Genomic DNA, 14,700 nt, shown 5'->3' on the forward strand with positions numbered 1-14,700 from the left:
AAAACAAATGTCACTTTGGCTTGCTAATATTTTATTTGGTTTTTATATTGTATCATTGTGATGATTCTTTAAAGTTTTTTTTGTTTGTTTTGAATGGCTATACTGTACATTAAGAATCTTGGTGGAGAGGGACTTTTCTATTCTTTTTTATCATGGTTCTTCTGTTCAAACACAAAAGTAATGAATGTCTTTAAACCCTATCAGCAATTAGAAACATTTACCTTTTCATTAAAATTGTGCAATCAATTTAGGAAAACATCTTAATTCAAGATAGCCCTAAATCACATGCAAAGTTAAGCATGTGCTTGAATCCCATTATTAATGTCAATGGGAGTCATGCAAGTGCCTAAATTTAAGCATGTGTTTAGTGCTTTCCTGAATTGATGCCTGTTCCATTTTGTTACCCTTAGGCCACTTGAATAAACATACTGTTCAGAACGTACGGCATGCAGCTCACAGGAACAAGAATACGGACAAGTAAACTATCCCTGTGTCATCCAATGGCTTTGTTTGCTCTGCAATGATTGGCAACTCCTTTTATTTTCTTGATGTGATGTGAGTTACCACAAGGCAAATTACGATTGATTAAATAATTATCATGCGTAACCAAAAACTGTATAATTAAATGTGAAAACAAATTAAATCGCACAAAATTCCCACCACTTCCTTCCTTGCTCAACTAATTGCTCTGGCAATTTAGACTGTAATATAATTATTTTTTAAAAAATCCAGTGTATGACACACTACCCAAAATATTCAAAGCTTTTCAGAATTTAAAAATTTGAAAAGCTTACTTAATAACATCTTTCCGTAGGAGAGGTGGAAGGCCCTTTACTATCTAGCTAAAATGTTTTGGATTCTTACTCTCAGAACACTCAACTCCATGTTATTGTTTTTTGGGAGCGATTGGGATTCAGGGTAGATTTTTTTTATTAGGTTTGACAAACTTTGGCTTAAATGCAGAGCACCTACGTCAATATTGCTGAACCCCTGTGTGATGGTTCGGCCACAGAGACCCCCTAGAGGTGTGTCACCTGACATGCTGACTTTACTTCTGAACCCATTTTCCCCGCCAGCTTGGGACTCCAGAATCCAGCCTTGTTGAGCCAGACACGCTAGCCTGCTGCAACACAGACCCAGGTCTGGTCCACACCCACAAAGCTACAGACTTTAACCAAAAATTGCTCAGAAGGTCACCTATCTCTAGCACCCAGACACCTAGTTCACAGCTGAATCCAAATTGCAAATAAATCCATTTTACTCTGTATAAAGCTTCTACAGGGTAAACTCATAAATTGTCCGTCCTCTATAACACTGATAGAGAGAGGTGCACAGCTGTTTGCTCCCCCAGATATTAATCACTTACTCTGGGTTGATTAATAAACAAAAGTGATTTTATTAAGTATAAAGAGTAAGATTTAAGTGGTTTCAAGTAATAACAGACAGAACATAGTAAGTTACCAAGCAAAATAAAACAAAACACACAAGTCTAAGCCCAATACATTAAGAAACTATACAAGTAAATCTGACCCTCAGAGATGTTCCAATAAGCTTCTTTCACAGACTAGACTCCTTCCTAGTCTGGGCCCAATCCTTTCCCTGATACAGTTCTTGTTAGTTCCAGCAGGCATCTTAAGTGAAAAGCAGGGGTTTTCTCATGACTGGGATCCCCTTTGTTCTGTTCCACCCCCTTTTATAGTTTTGGCACAAGGCAAGAATCTTTTGTCTCTCTAGGTCACCACCCCTCCTTCTAAATGGAAAACCACCAGGTTTAAGATGGATTCCAGTTCAGGTGACACGATCACATGTCACTGTAAGACCTCCTTCTTCATTACCTAGGAGCTGGCCTCCATATACACAGGAAGGCTTGCAGGTAAACAAACCCATTCACAGTTCATTGATTCTGAAGCACCCTTAATGGCTTCCACTTAATATGTTTACATCGGTAATACAAGTTTATATCTCATTCTTCTAACTCCAGACATAGAAATAATACATGCAAACAAACAGGATGACCACACTTGGTAGATCATAAGCTTTGTAATGATAATTTACAAGAGACCTTTTGCATTAAGCATATTCCAGTTACATCATATTTACACTCACAAGCATATTTCCATAAAACATTATGGAGTGCAATGTCGCACCCTGATTTCATTTTGTGTAAAGAGTTTGCACAGCTTCTATTTTTTTCTTTGTATAAGGATAACTATGGACCCAATTTTTCCAGGCCCCATATGGGCCAAACTCTCATTGACTGAAGTGCAATTTTGCCTGTTTGAGGACTTGCAGACTAAAGCCCCGTTGTTCTAATGGCAAAAGACAATGCAATAGTGTAACCCTCCTAAAATAAATAGAGATAATGATATTAACATAGACAGATTGGGTGAAAACCTGGACCCACTGAAGTCAATGGCAAAACTCCCAATTACTTTATTAGGTCTAGGATTCCATTCATTGCTGCGCCAGTTTTGTAAATTTGTACTTCAACAGCTATTTGCAGTATCCTGTGAATCCATTACTCCTATAATGCAATGCTGCAGTGTAGGCCCAAGTTGATAAACACAGCATAAATGGGCTATGATAACATAAGAGTGAATACGATAGAGCGCGACCAATTAGATCTGTGAGTTCACTGCCTCTTTCTTTCCATTTAAATTCCTTTCCATATTCATTTACTCTTTCAGCGTAAGCCTGTTTCGTTCAGGTTTATGGTCCGGTCCAGATCCCACTGAAGCCAGTGGGAATCTTTCATCTTTCCAATCATTTTCATTGGGAGTGCTTAACTCTTCACATGCTTAGTTTTGCATGTGCTTAAATATTTTGCTGGATTAGGTTGTTCCATACCAATATCCCTTAAAAGATATAGATCGATTTTTTAATTGAAATAATAAAACTACATTTTGTTCAGATGTGCTGGTGTCTAGCTTTTGCTAAAAGTAAAATGCTAGATTTCTACTTCTCCGACTGTATATTTGGGCTCTGACTCTATCCATCTGCTGTGGCAGAATGGTCCTTAAAGTGGCATGGCCCCATATTGGTCAATACCTACTGACAATATGCTTTCAATCAAGCCTGACATGTTGAAATATAACACTGTTCCTTATTCTTCACAAACTAGCCAGGCTATTGCTATTTCAGGTGGCTCAAAAATATGTGCACAGTTTGTACTTTGAATGTTTAATAAGCTTAAAACATAAAATATATAATGCAGCTTGAACTTTCTAGTGTTATTTCATCACCAAAAAAGCAAAGTCTTGAGGATCAGCAATTGCCTTTGTCAGAATGTAAATTCCAGCTTGTAATACCCAGGCTGTATGTTTCAGGAAATCAGTATTAACCTATTAGCATGCAGTTTTCCTTGGAGAAGAGCCATCTTCACACTGAGCCTGTATTCCTGCTGCAAACCTTCCTGTCGCTGTTCCGTATCCACGACCCAGCCTAAGGCAGCCTTTGAGGGTTCTCTAGCCATTTCCTGCATTCTGCACTAACACTAATTGAAAATTTGGGTGGCCTTGCTTATTTATTTTCATGGAATGCAGTAGGTTATATTTTCATGGCACTTTCTCAGCAGTGCAACGTTTCAATTTCAAAATCTGCAACATGATAAAAAGCACCCCCAAAAAATAAAAATAAAAAAAGAAGACAGCATATCTTTGATTAATTTTTGTAGTAATCCTTTTATAAAATATAATGGAAAATAAGTAATTGGTATTTTGTTTGTCTTGCAAGATCACACTAATTTAAATGTGCATAGATCATTATCATTTACTATTGCTACAGACATAGTAGTTTAAATGTACAGATGCCATGGAAATGAAAAGATAATATTCAGTGTATTCTTTGCAAGTTTTGTAGAGTTCAATAGCTACATAGTTGGGATTTTGATTGAAAAACAATGTCTGTATATGCCACTGGCAATAGTTCTAGTCCTGGACTCAGCCTCCATGGATTTCTGCAAGAATGTAATTCTGCAAAAGCCAACTTCAATGCCATTGCTACTTTAGGTTTGCTTTTGTGTGTGTTAGATTTCAAGTAACCCCACTTTTACTTTTCCCAAAACAAAAAACCTATCCATTTTTTTATTTTGCATGTGTTTTTGTTACTTAACCACATTCTTTCTGCCTATTGTTTTGTTGTATCTTTATTGTTCCTTGATTTTTATGCAAAAATAAAATGTTAATGTGGTTAAATTGACATTTAATGTAACCCCCCACCAGTTAGCAGTTCACTGATAGATTTTTTTTTTAAATAGACTAACTGAAATATTTGAAATTAAACAACCTTTTGAGAATCATGCTTTCTTCATTAGCCAATGAACACAAAGAATAGATGAGCAGCGAGTATACCATTAAGATGTTGATTTATCTCTCACAATTTAGCTCTTGGCGGTGGACTGAGTAAAAAATGTCTGGTAAGAGGCAGAGGCTAAAATCTGTTCTTACATTTATGCTCAATTCTAAATGTAGTTGCCATCAACTGGAGTTATGCATGTGTGTGACACTAAATAATAGATTCCGCCATCTGAATTTAGGTATTTCAAAATTGATGAAAAAAGGCTATGCATAAAAAAAATTAAAAATGGAAACTTCCCCGCCCCCATGGAATTATTAGTGGCGTGTCACTCTGGAATTTTACCCATAACTGAAATATGTTGATTTGAATCAGACACTGACCATTATTTTTATATAGTGCTGGTAACGAAACAAAATTTAATATAGATTTTTGACTAGAGATAGATTTGAACCAAAACTCCACATCCAACCTCCTCTCCACTCCCAGGTTATAAAGTTCAAATCCTTATCAGATCCAACTCCACTGTATTTACATATCTTTATAATGAGCCTGAATGGAAATCTGGAATCTGAGCATCCCCACACTGGTGGAAGTTCAGATTTGGAACTAAACTCCCAATTCTATTTTAAAACAAACTTGATATACCTTAAGGCATACCTTCCAGAGAAGAGGCAGATTGTGGCAGTTAATGATTGCTCTGAGTGGGGTTGGAAGAAACCACCTTCCCAGATGTATCCTACTTTATATTACTGTGTCAAATTTGTGAATATTCTGTATGCTACAGTTAATATTCTTTTACAATTCAGTCGGAAGTTGCAAACTACATAACAGACATGAGAAAAGATACATTTTTTCACTGTGATTTCCATATATCTTATACATTTTTTTTTAAAAATGCAAGATATCAAGAGTTAAAAACTATCAGAATCTTTTATTTTTAAAGGGCAGCTGATGCCTCCTGGAAATGATTCCAGTTAGAAATGATTCTTCTAATGCCGCATATCATCTGTTTTCTTCATTATTAGAGGGGACACTTGCAACTGACCAGGAGACTCTTCTCATGAATTAATCTGCACCTGCTACTTTTTCATCAGCTGAAGCATGAGCCTCCTCATAGTAATGGCCACAGCAACCATCTGTGATTGGTACCAACGGAGTTTTATGATTTTAGATTGATTATAAGCAGCAGAAGCCCAATCCAACTCTTTCAAATTTTAATCAAAATTTTGGACATGGATCAGGCCTTGGAAGTGGATGAACCTCTGAAAAACAAAGTCCAGTTATTAGGCAAAAGTCCTGTAATAATAACTGGGAATACAAACAATGCAGAAAATATGGCATAATTGTTTCCAAATAATGTCCAGGATTCTTTTTTAAAAATGTGTAAGTAATTTTAGGCTCCTAAGTGGGATGTGATGGACACTCAGCATCTTTGAAAATCAGGTCACTTTGGCTGTGATCTTGCAAACACTTAAGCAGATGCATAAATTTACTCACTGAGTAGTCACATTGTCTGCAACAGAATTACTCTTGTGAGTAAAGTTTTCTACACATGCTTAAGCATTTCCAGGACAGTGGCCTTATTTGAGGCTATGATCCAGCAAATCACTTAAGGAGATGCTTAACTTTAAGCATTGGAGTAATCCTGTTGAAGTCAATGGTCAGACTACTCATGTTTAAAATTAAGCATGTGTATGAATGTCTTCTCTAATCAGGGAGAGAGTTCTCAGCACTTTCCAGGACCCAGAACTAAATAGGGACTTAGAAGTCTATATTTAAACACCCATTTAAAAAAAATCTTGGAATTTTTTTAAAAAGAATATTGTCTATGGAAAATTCTGTGGCTCTTTAAAGAGATTGGGTCAAACTGATCTCCCACTGACTTCAATGGAGTTACAACTGGGATGAGTTTGTCACATCGAGTTTCGGGAAAAGTTGATGGAGAAATACATTTTGAAAACAGTCTGTTCTATGTTTAGAATTCAATAGTAAGTCATATTTAACCTACAATTAATTATTATATTACAAAATCCTGCACCCATAATGCAGGAGCTGTCCTACTATCATTTCTAATTTGGGGGCCAATTCTATAATCTTTAATTTAGGAAAAACTCCCATTGAAGTCAAACTTTAAATAATGCTTGAGTGACCTGAAGTTCTGGTGAAATTAAATTTGCTTCAAAGCAAAGTTTATTACATTGATGATTACAACTGTTCTGATATTAATTCACATTAATCATAATAATATTAAGGGCGTGATTCAAAGTTTATTAAAGTCAAACGTTGCCTTTTACTTTAAGGGCTTCAGATCAGGCACTACATGTAATAATTCCAGATCAGAACTTATTTCAGTTTCACATTTTAATGTTAAATGTGTTCTATTTTTTTTCATAAACTTACTCTGTAATTATACAAATGATCCCTGATTACAATGTGTGCCCGTTTGGTATAACCTCCTCTAAATACTGTGCAATTATAAAATTCATTTGAGAATGATGGTTATATGAGAGTTGTTTGAAAAATGTTCAGCTAAATATTTTTTGAAGAAAAATTACTTTTCAACCAAAGTGAATATTTTCATTCCCTCCCCCACTCCTTTTTCCTCCTTTTTTAAGGGAGGGAGGGGAGAAATGAAAAACCAAATTCTCAAAAATTTTCAGTACTAAACACAACATTTTTATTTTATTTAGTCAACAACATTAAAATATTTTGTGGAAAATTTTCAAAATACAAAATCTTTTTTTTCTTTTGGATTTATTTATTTATTTTGTGGAAAACACTTAATTTTTTGATAAGTTCGGTCCTAAATATTTATTATTTGTATTGTGATAGCACAAACAGACCAACAATTAAAGATCAGGGCTCCATTGCACATGTATAATCTAAAACAGACCGTGCCCAAAAGAGTTTGCAACCTACGGTCCTGATTCTGCAAAGACTTAACACACATACTTAATTTTATGAACTCTGAGTAGTTAATGAAGTCCATGGAAACTATTCAAAGGATATAGAGTGAAGCATGAGCAAGATTAAGGCCTAATCAAACTGGCTCAGTTTTAAAGCATGAGGTTCCTGAGATGCTGATGTTACACTGTAATAACCATTAAAATTATTTGATGAAGAATCCTGATTAGGAAAGACAAATCTGAGATACATAGTAATTTGACAGTATGTTCGTAAATGGTATGCTATGCAGAGCAAATTATTTTTTGCTATTAAGATGTTTCCCAATTCTACTTACATTATTTTCTAAAGGAAGAATGTAAAATGTGACGCACATAGTGATGTTAACATCACTTGTGCGAAACGCAGCCACTATTGCACCACTCTAAAACTAATGCTGTGGCCTGTAGATCTACAGTACATAGACTAATTGGCCTTTACTCTACTCCCATTCTGTGCATAATCCTCCCTATGCAAGTACTTTCAGAGAGCTACCACCTAGCACAGCTTTATAGTGCACAAAAGGTTGTAATGTTCTCCTTCCCTGGCTTATTCCTGTAAGAGTGGAACCAGGGCAGTTCCGTTACTGTTTGGCCTTGCATACCAGGAGGGGAGAAGGAGCACATTTTACCCTGAGGTGCAGTGTCACAAAATGTGAAATTTTTTTTGGTAGGGAGGAAAGAATATGGGACATTTCTAAGTATTTGCAGCTCTATATGTCTGCTTTGTTCTTTAAAAATAAAGGCTGCAGATGAAAGTTGCTTCCAAGAAGTAGCATTAGAGCTGATGAAACCTAGTTTACATAGACTAATGACATTCTTGACTGAGCTGTAGTATACAGAATTCAGTATTTTTAGCTGCACAAAGTAAATGAACAATTTGTTTTGTTGATGCTGTTTAGAGAAACAATGCCTCTGGGTCAGTAGTGCACAGATTCCTTGGATAGGTCTTTAAAGGAAAGAATTAGTATGCTGCAAAGCAAGAAAGGAAAGTGGTGTGAGAATTTTGTATACTATTAAAGATCATTTAAAAATGCAAAAGGCTACACTTTCTGTTTGATGTGGAGAAACTGACTACTTGTTCAGGAAAAGAATTCAAAATGTCTTGTGCATTAATTTACATTCTGTTTCTTTTAAAACATGCCAGAAATCATTGGGGTGGGGGAGAGGGGCAAGCACTGATCAGTAATGCTGCTTTTTCTCTTCTCTTTAAACAAGCATAAATATATTTTACTTTACAATTAGAGTTGCTGGCCTAAACTGATATTTACTGGGAAAAGCACTGCCAAGGTCAAAGAATTTAACAGTACGTATTTGTTTAAAAAAAGAAATAAAACCAGATTTTTTTTTTAAATCTCATCCTTGATATCAGCTTTATGCCTTACATTTAGTCAATTTTCTGTTACAAAGACTCACAAGGCAGATAATCTCTAGGAAACATAATATAATATACAGGGGGAGAGGGGGAGTCTAAAAAATTTGACTTTGGAGAAATATTCCATGAATTTTCCCGCAAATATATGCCAGTATCTGAAAGCCCCATTGTCATAAACAGATAGTTAAGGGTTAATGTCTCTTTTACCTGTAAAGGGTTACAAGCAGTGAACCTGGACCACCTGACCAGAGGACCAATCAGAAAACAAGATACTTTCAAATCTCGGTGGAGGGAAGTCTTTGTTTTGTGTTGTTTGTTTGTCTGTTGTTCTCTCTGGGTTCTGAGAGTAACCAGATGTACCTACAGGCTCTCTAATTTTCTGTTCAAATAGTAAGTACAAGTACAAAGGCGGTTTAGTCTTTTTGATTGCTTTCTTTATTTGCAAATGTGTATTTTGCTGGAAGGATTTTAATTTGTATGTGTGCTGGGAGGAAGGCTTCTCTCTAGTGTCTATAAGCTAAAAGACCCTGTAACATTTACCATCTAAATTACAGAGACAACTTTTACTTTTTTTCTTTCTTTTATTAAAAGTTTTTCTTTTTAAGACCTGATTGATTTTTTCCCCTTGTTGAGGCTCAAGGGAATTGAGTCTGTACTCACCAGGGAATTGGTGGGAGACAGGGAGAGAAAGAGGGGGGGGGGAAGGTGCATTTCCCTTTGTTGTAAGATTCAAGGAGTTTGAATCACAGTGATCTTCCAGGGTAACCCAGGGAGGGAAAGCCTGGGAGAGGCAACGGTGGGGGAAAGGGTTTACTTTCCTTGTGTTAAGATCCAGGGGGTCTGGGTCTTAGGGTCCCCAGGGAAGGTTTTGTGGGGACCAGAGTGTACCAGGCACTCCAAGTCCTGGTTGGTGGCAGCACTACAGGATCTAAGCTGGTAATTAAGCTTAGAGGAATTCATGCTGGTACCCCATCTTTTGGACTCTAAGGTTCAGAGTGGGGATTTATACCATGACACTCAATTACAAAAATAAAGAACACTGGTTTTAGGCCTCCATATTTGGTCCTGAGAAAAAGCAGAGAGGTAGAACCAGTGAGACCACAAAATGTTTGAACAGTAAGTATGGATATCTTAGAGCAGGCAACTAGGAGTTAGGGCTCCTTGGTTCCATTCCTGCTTCTACCATTTTGATCTTTGACAAATTACCTAGGCCCTGATTCACAAGGTGCTTGTTAGGCATGAGCCTAACTTTAAGCAGCGGTTTTAATGGTCTAAGTACCTTGCCAAATTGGGGCCTTCGGGGGCCTTTCTCTATGCCTCAGTTTTCTCTATCTGAAAATTATCTAGTAATATTGAATAGAAGTAGGCAGGTGGTATCACTTCTGTAAACAGCATTCGCAAGACTATTCCTAGAATACTGTTCAGATGTCTGCACTTCAAAAAGGGATGCTGACCTATTGGAAAGGGTTTGGAAAAGAGCTACAAGAATGATCTGAGATCTGGGAAACTTGTTTTACAGTAAGAAACAGAAGAAGTTCAATCTGTTTAGTTTCTCTTAGGCCTGGTCTACACTGGGAGGGGGATCAATCTAAGTTATGCAACTTCAGCTACATGAATAACGTAGCTGAAGTCGACGTACTTAGATCTAAGCACTGCGGGGTCTCCACCACGGTAAGCTGATGGCTGATGCTCTCCTGTTGACTCCACCTGCACCTCTTGCCCTGGTGGAGTACCATAGTTGACAGGAGAGCACTTGGCGGTCGATTTATTGCATCTAGACTAGATGTGATAAATTGACCCCCGCTGGATCGATCACTGTCCGTCGATCCAGCGAGTAATGTAGACAAGTGCAAAGAGAAGGTTAAGAGAGGACTCGATCACAGTCTACAAGTACCTACATGGGGAAAAGATTTCTGATAATAGGCTAGTTAGCATAATAAGATCAAATCGTTCAAAGCTGAAGCTAGATAAATTCATTTTAGAAATAAGGTGCAATTTTTTAACAGAGTAGTTGGAACAACTTTCTAAGCATCGTGGTGGATTCTCCATCATTTGAAGCCTTCAGATTAGGATTGGATGTTTTTCTAAGAAACAGGTTCTAGCTCCACTTACAAGATATGAGTTTGATGCAGGAATACTTGTTGAAATTCTATGACTTGTGTTATGCAGGAGGTCAAATTACATTATCATAATGGTCCCTTCTGGCCTTAAAATCTTAGGAATGCTTACCTAACTCTCAGAAGTGTTGTGTTATTTAATCTACAGAAACAGACTAGAAAACAGTAAGTGCAAACTTTTGTTCTATGTAACCCTTATTAGGGGTAAGACTTCACTGTTCAGCAGGATATAGTGCATTAAAGTTGCCCCTTTTCTATCCCATTCTTAAGAACAAGGATTAATCTCTTTATACTATCTTGAGTATTTTTAATAATTTAAATGTTATAGTCAATATTACTGTCTTACTCCATTTGTCCTGGAAGCATGTACGTGTGATGTGGGTTCTTGTGCCCAACAGGCCCTATCTACATTCCATTGCTGTTTTGCTTACGAGCTCTTGGATGGGTGCTTACAAGATGGCCACTTTAAGTTCCTCTGGGTATAACTACTGGCTGGGAAAACAACATGTGATGGAGTCAGAAATGCACTGTGCATGAACAGAGCTTCACTGACGTACTTTCAGGTCACCCGAGTGGGTCAGAGTAATAAATTCCACCCTGGGGAACAAGAGAAGTGGCATGTCTGAGAGAAAGCCGCATGCCTGTTAGGAAGCATAGCATGGATCCCATGTTGCTGTCACACCAGGACATGGATTTGGCCATAACTGCTGCTAATGTTATTTTATTGGCAAATTTTATTATAAACCTTAAAATGAAGATGACATTGGATCTGATTTTCAGAGGCTCCACATTTCCGTAGTTTTCATAGAATTCATCTGATGTAAAGTGCTCGACACTTCTGAAATTCAGTTCCTTTCCCTTTTTAAATAAAAAAAAACTTTTTGTGGATACAGACTAACATGGCTACCCCTCTGATATTTTTAAAATCAGTTACTTTTAGAATGCTTGTATTTCCAGTAAAGATGCAGATCCAGATCCAGATCCAAACACCTCTGAACTGTGGGAGAATTTGGATCCATTTCCAAAGTTTGCAACTTGATTCAATTCTAAATTCAACATTGCCAAATGTTCTGCATGGATAAACCCTTGCATTGAGCCCTACTGAAGTCCTTGGGGCTCTCTATGGGCACAGGCATCCACTTGCATGGAGCAGTTTATGGGATCAGGACTCAAGTGCTGTCTACTGGGTAGGGGCCCTCTTGGATTAATTAATCCTTGGTTTGCTTGAAAATAGTGGTATTGTTGGATAACTTTGTTTTAAACAATCAAACTGTACTGAGGCCAAGGAGGTTTTGTAAAAAGGTGATTTTTTACAAAACAAATTTTTGGCCTTATTTGACAGTAATACAACTTTAAGTAGTTTCTCACTTTTCCAATATCAGGGGTAGCCGTGTTAGTCTGGATCTGTAAAAGCAGCAAAGAATCCTGTGGCACCTTATAGACTAACAGATGTTTTGGAGCATGAGCTTTCGTGGATGAATACCCACTTCGTCGGATGCATCACCCACGAAAGCTCATGCTCCAAAACGTCTGTTAATCTATAAGGTGCCACAGGATTCTTTGCTGCTTTCACTTCTCCAGTTCTTCCTGTTTTTCTTTCTAGTTTAATTTCTTCTCTGTTTAGGTTTAATTCTATTTAGGCTTTTGTAACCACGTGCCAAATTAAAATCCCAGCAAAATAAAGAAAATAACATAACCCTCCTATCTCACCCCCCAAAAATGTTCTTTATTTTTTAGATCTCTCAAGTAGTCAAGTCCTAGATGGTAAGATGGGTTCCATCATCTCCTTCTTTGTTTTATGTGGCATGAGACAGACACCTAACTTACTCCCTCTGTGGCCTGCTTTGTGCAGGGGGTCGGACTAGATGATCACATTGGTCCCTTCTGACCCTAGAATCTATGAATCTATGAATCCATAAGAAGCAGCTTAGACATCTAAGCTGTTCAACTCCAGGTAGCAGGCCCTTGTTCATGGATCACAGAGCTAGGCACCTCCATGCAGCACAGACTTAGAAGACTATTTCGGTGAAATGGGCAGGGCTTAACAAACACCTCTATCATCAGCATCTTCCAATGCGTAGCTTAGGGTGCTCTGTGCCTAGCATGCTGGCTTTTGCAAATCCCATTCTAAGGCAAATCCCTATTCATTGTATAGGGAGCCTAGCAGCCTAACTTGGCTTTATTGTTTCTATGATTTTCTAGTTAGGCACTGTGACTCTCAACATTGCAATGCTTAAATCCCTTTGTGGATGCCACCACAGGCCCTGATCCTGAAAATGTGTAGGCCTATGATTAACTTTAGACACCTTGGAGGTGCACCTTCAAGTGCAAAAGTTAAGTATTATGCCTGTGGGCTGCTGTGTTCTGTAGCCGTTTCAGTTCTTGCATGAATGTAAAGATAACCTGCAAAGGTGAATATAAACCATACAAAACTCTTGAACTTATGTCCTTTTTCACTCCTTTATGATATAGGAAAAAATGCCTGAAGATGTGTTTTTTTTCTTTGTACTTTTAACAGTAGAAATTCAGATCCTGTCTAAGTGGACAACTAATGCAATGATGACCTCCTAAAAGCTAATAGATGGAAAGCTAAATTATTAAAAAGGGGAAGGATTTTTACTCAGACTGCTTAAAACTGCTTTTGTTCTCTTTTAACTGCTATTTAACTTAACTGTCTGATATTTGGGATAAAGGAAGCTTTTTCAGGGATTCAATAGCCTGGTCTCTTCTGCTAAGATGTGAAAATATTTATTCACTGAGACCTTCACCAGTGGAAGCCCAGAAATGACACTTCCAAGGTCTTGACTATACATACTGGTTTAATTAAAGATGCATCATAAATCTAGTTACTTAAACTGATGCAAATCCCTGTGTGAACACTTAAATTGACTGGAATCTGGTTTATATCTATTTAGTTTATTCAGTAAGATTTAAGATAAATAGCTATAAACCAGGTTAAAAATCAATTTAAGGGCTTGTCTGCATGAGAAAATTGCAGTGGTTTAACTGCGGGTGTGATTTTTAAACTAATTTAGTTAAATGAATGTGGACACTTAGAGTATATCTACACTGGCAAAGTTACATTGCTGGCAGTTACATCGCTGCTCAGAAAGCACTGAAGGGAAACCCCTGTTGTGTGTTCACACAGTCAGCTGCTTGCGCAATAGCGTGTTCACACTTGCAGCACTTGCAGCGGTATTCAGAGCAGTGCACTCTGGGCAGCTATCCCACAGAGCATCTTTTCCTCTTCTGCCGCTAAGAGTTGTGGGAAGGCAGAGGGAGTTGCAGGCCATCCTGGGTCCTGTCTCAATGCTCTGCGATGCATTGCTTTGCATCCCAGCAATCCCTGTGTGCATTTGGCACGAACTTTCAACAGTTTGTGTACTGCACACTCTGCCTATTCGGTCTGCAGGAATGGATCTCGCACTGTTGACCAATATGCTGCTCGCTCTCACTAACATGTCACGAGTTATTCCTTAAACTACAAAGGAGGAGTTTGACATTGATCTTGCTACACCTAGTAGTTACAACACGAGATTGCTTGTGGCATTCCCAGAGGTGCTGACCACAGCGAAATATTGCTTTTGGGCTCGGGAAACAAACACTAAGTGATGGGATCACATAGCCATACACATCTGGGATGATGAGCAGTGGCTGCAGAACTTTCAGATGAGGAAATCCACATTCATGGGACTGTGTGATGAGCTTGTTCCAGCCCTGTGGCGCAAGGACACGAGAATGAGACCTGTCCTGTCGTTGGAGAAGTGCGTGGCAATTACACTGTGGAAGCTGGCTACTCTGGACTGCTACCGATTGGTTGCTAACCAGTTCAGAGTGGGAAAGTTGACCACTGGACTCGTGTTGACAGAAGCGTGCAGGGCCATTAATCGCATCCTGCTTCGAAAGACCATGACTCTGGGCAATGTGCATGACATTGTGGATGGCTTTGCACAAATGGGCTTCCCTAACT

Source organism: Gopherus flavomarginatus, chromosome 2 (genome assembly GCF_025201925.1).
Source record: "Gopherus flavomarginatus isolate rGopFla2 chromosome 2, rGopFla2.mat.asm, whole genome shotgun sequence".
Lineage (NCBI taxonomy): Eukaryota > Metazoa > Chordata > Testudines > Testudinidae > Gopherus > Gopherus flavomarginatus.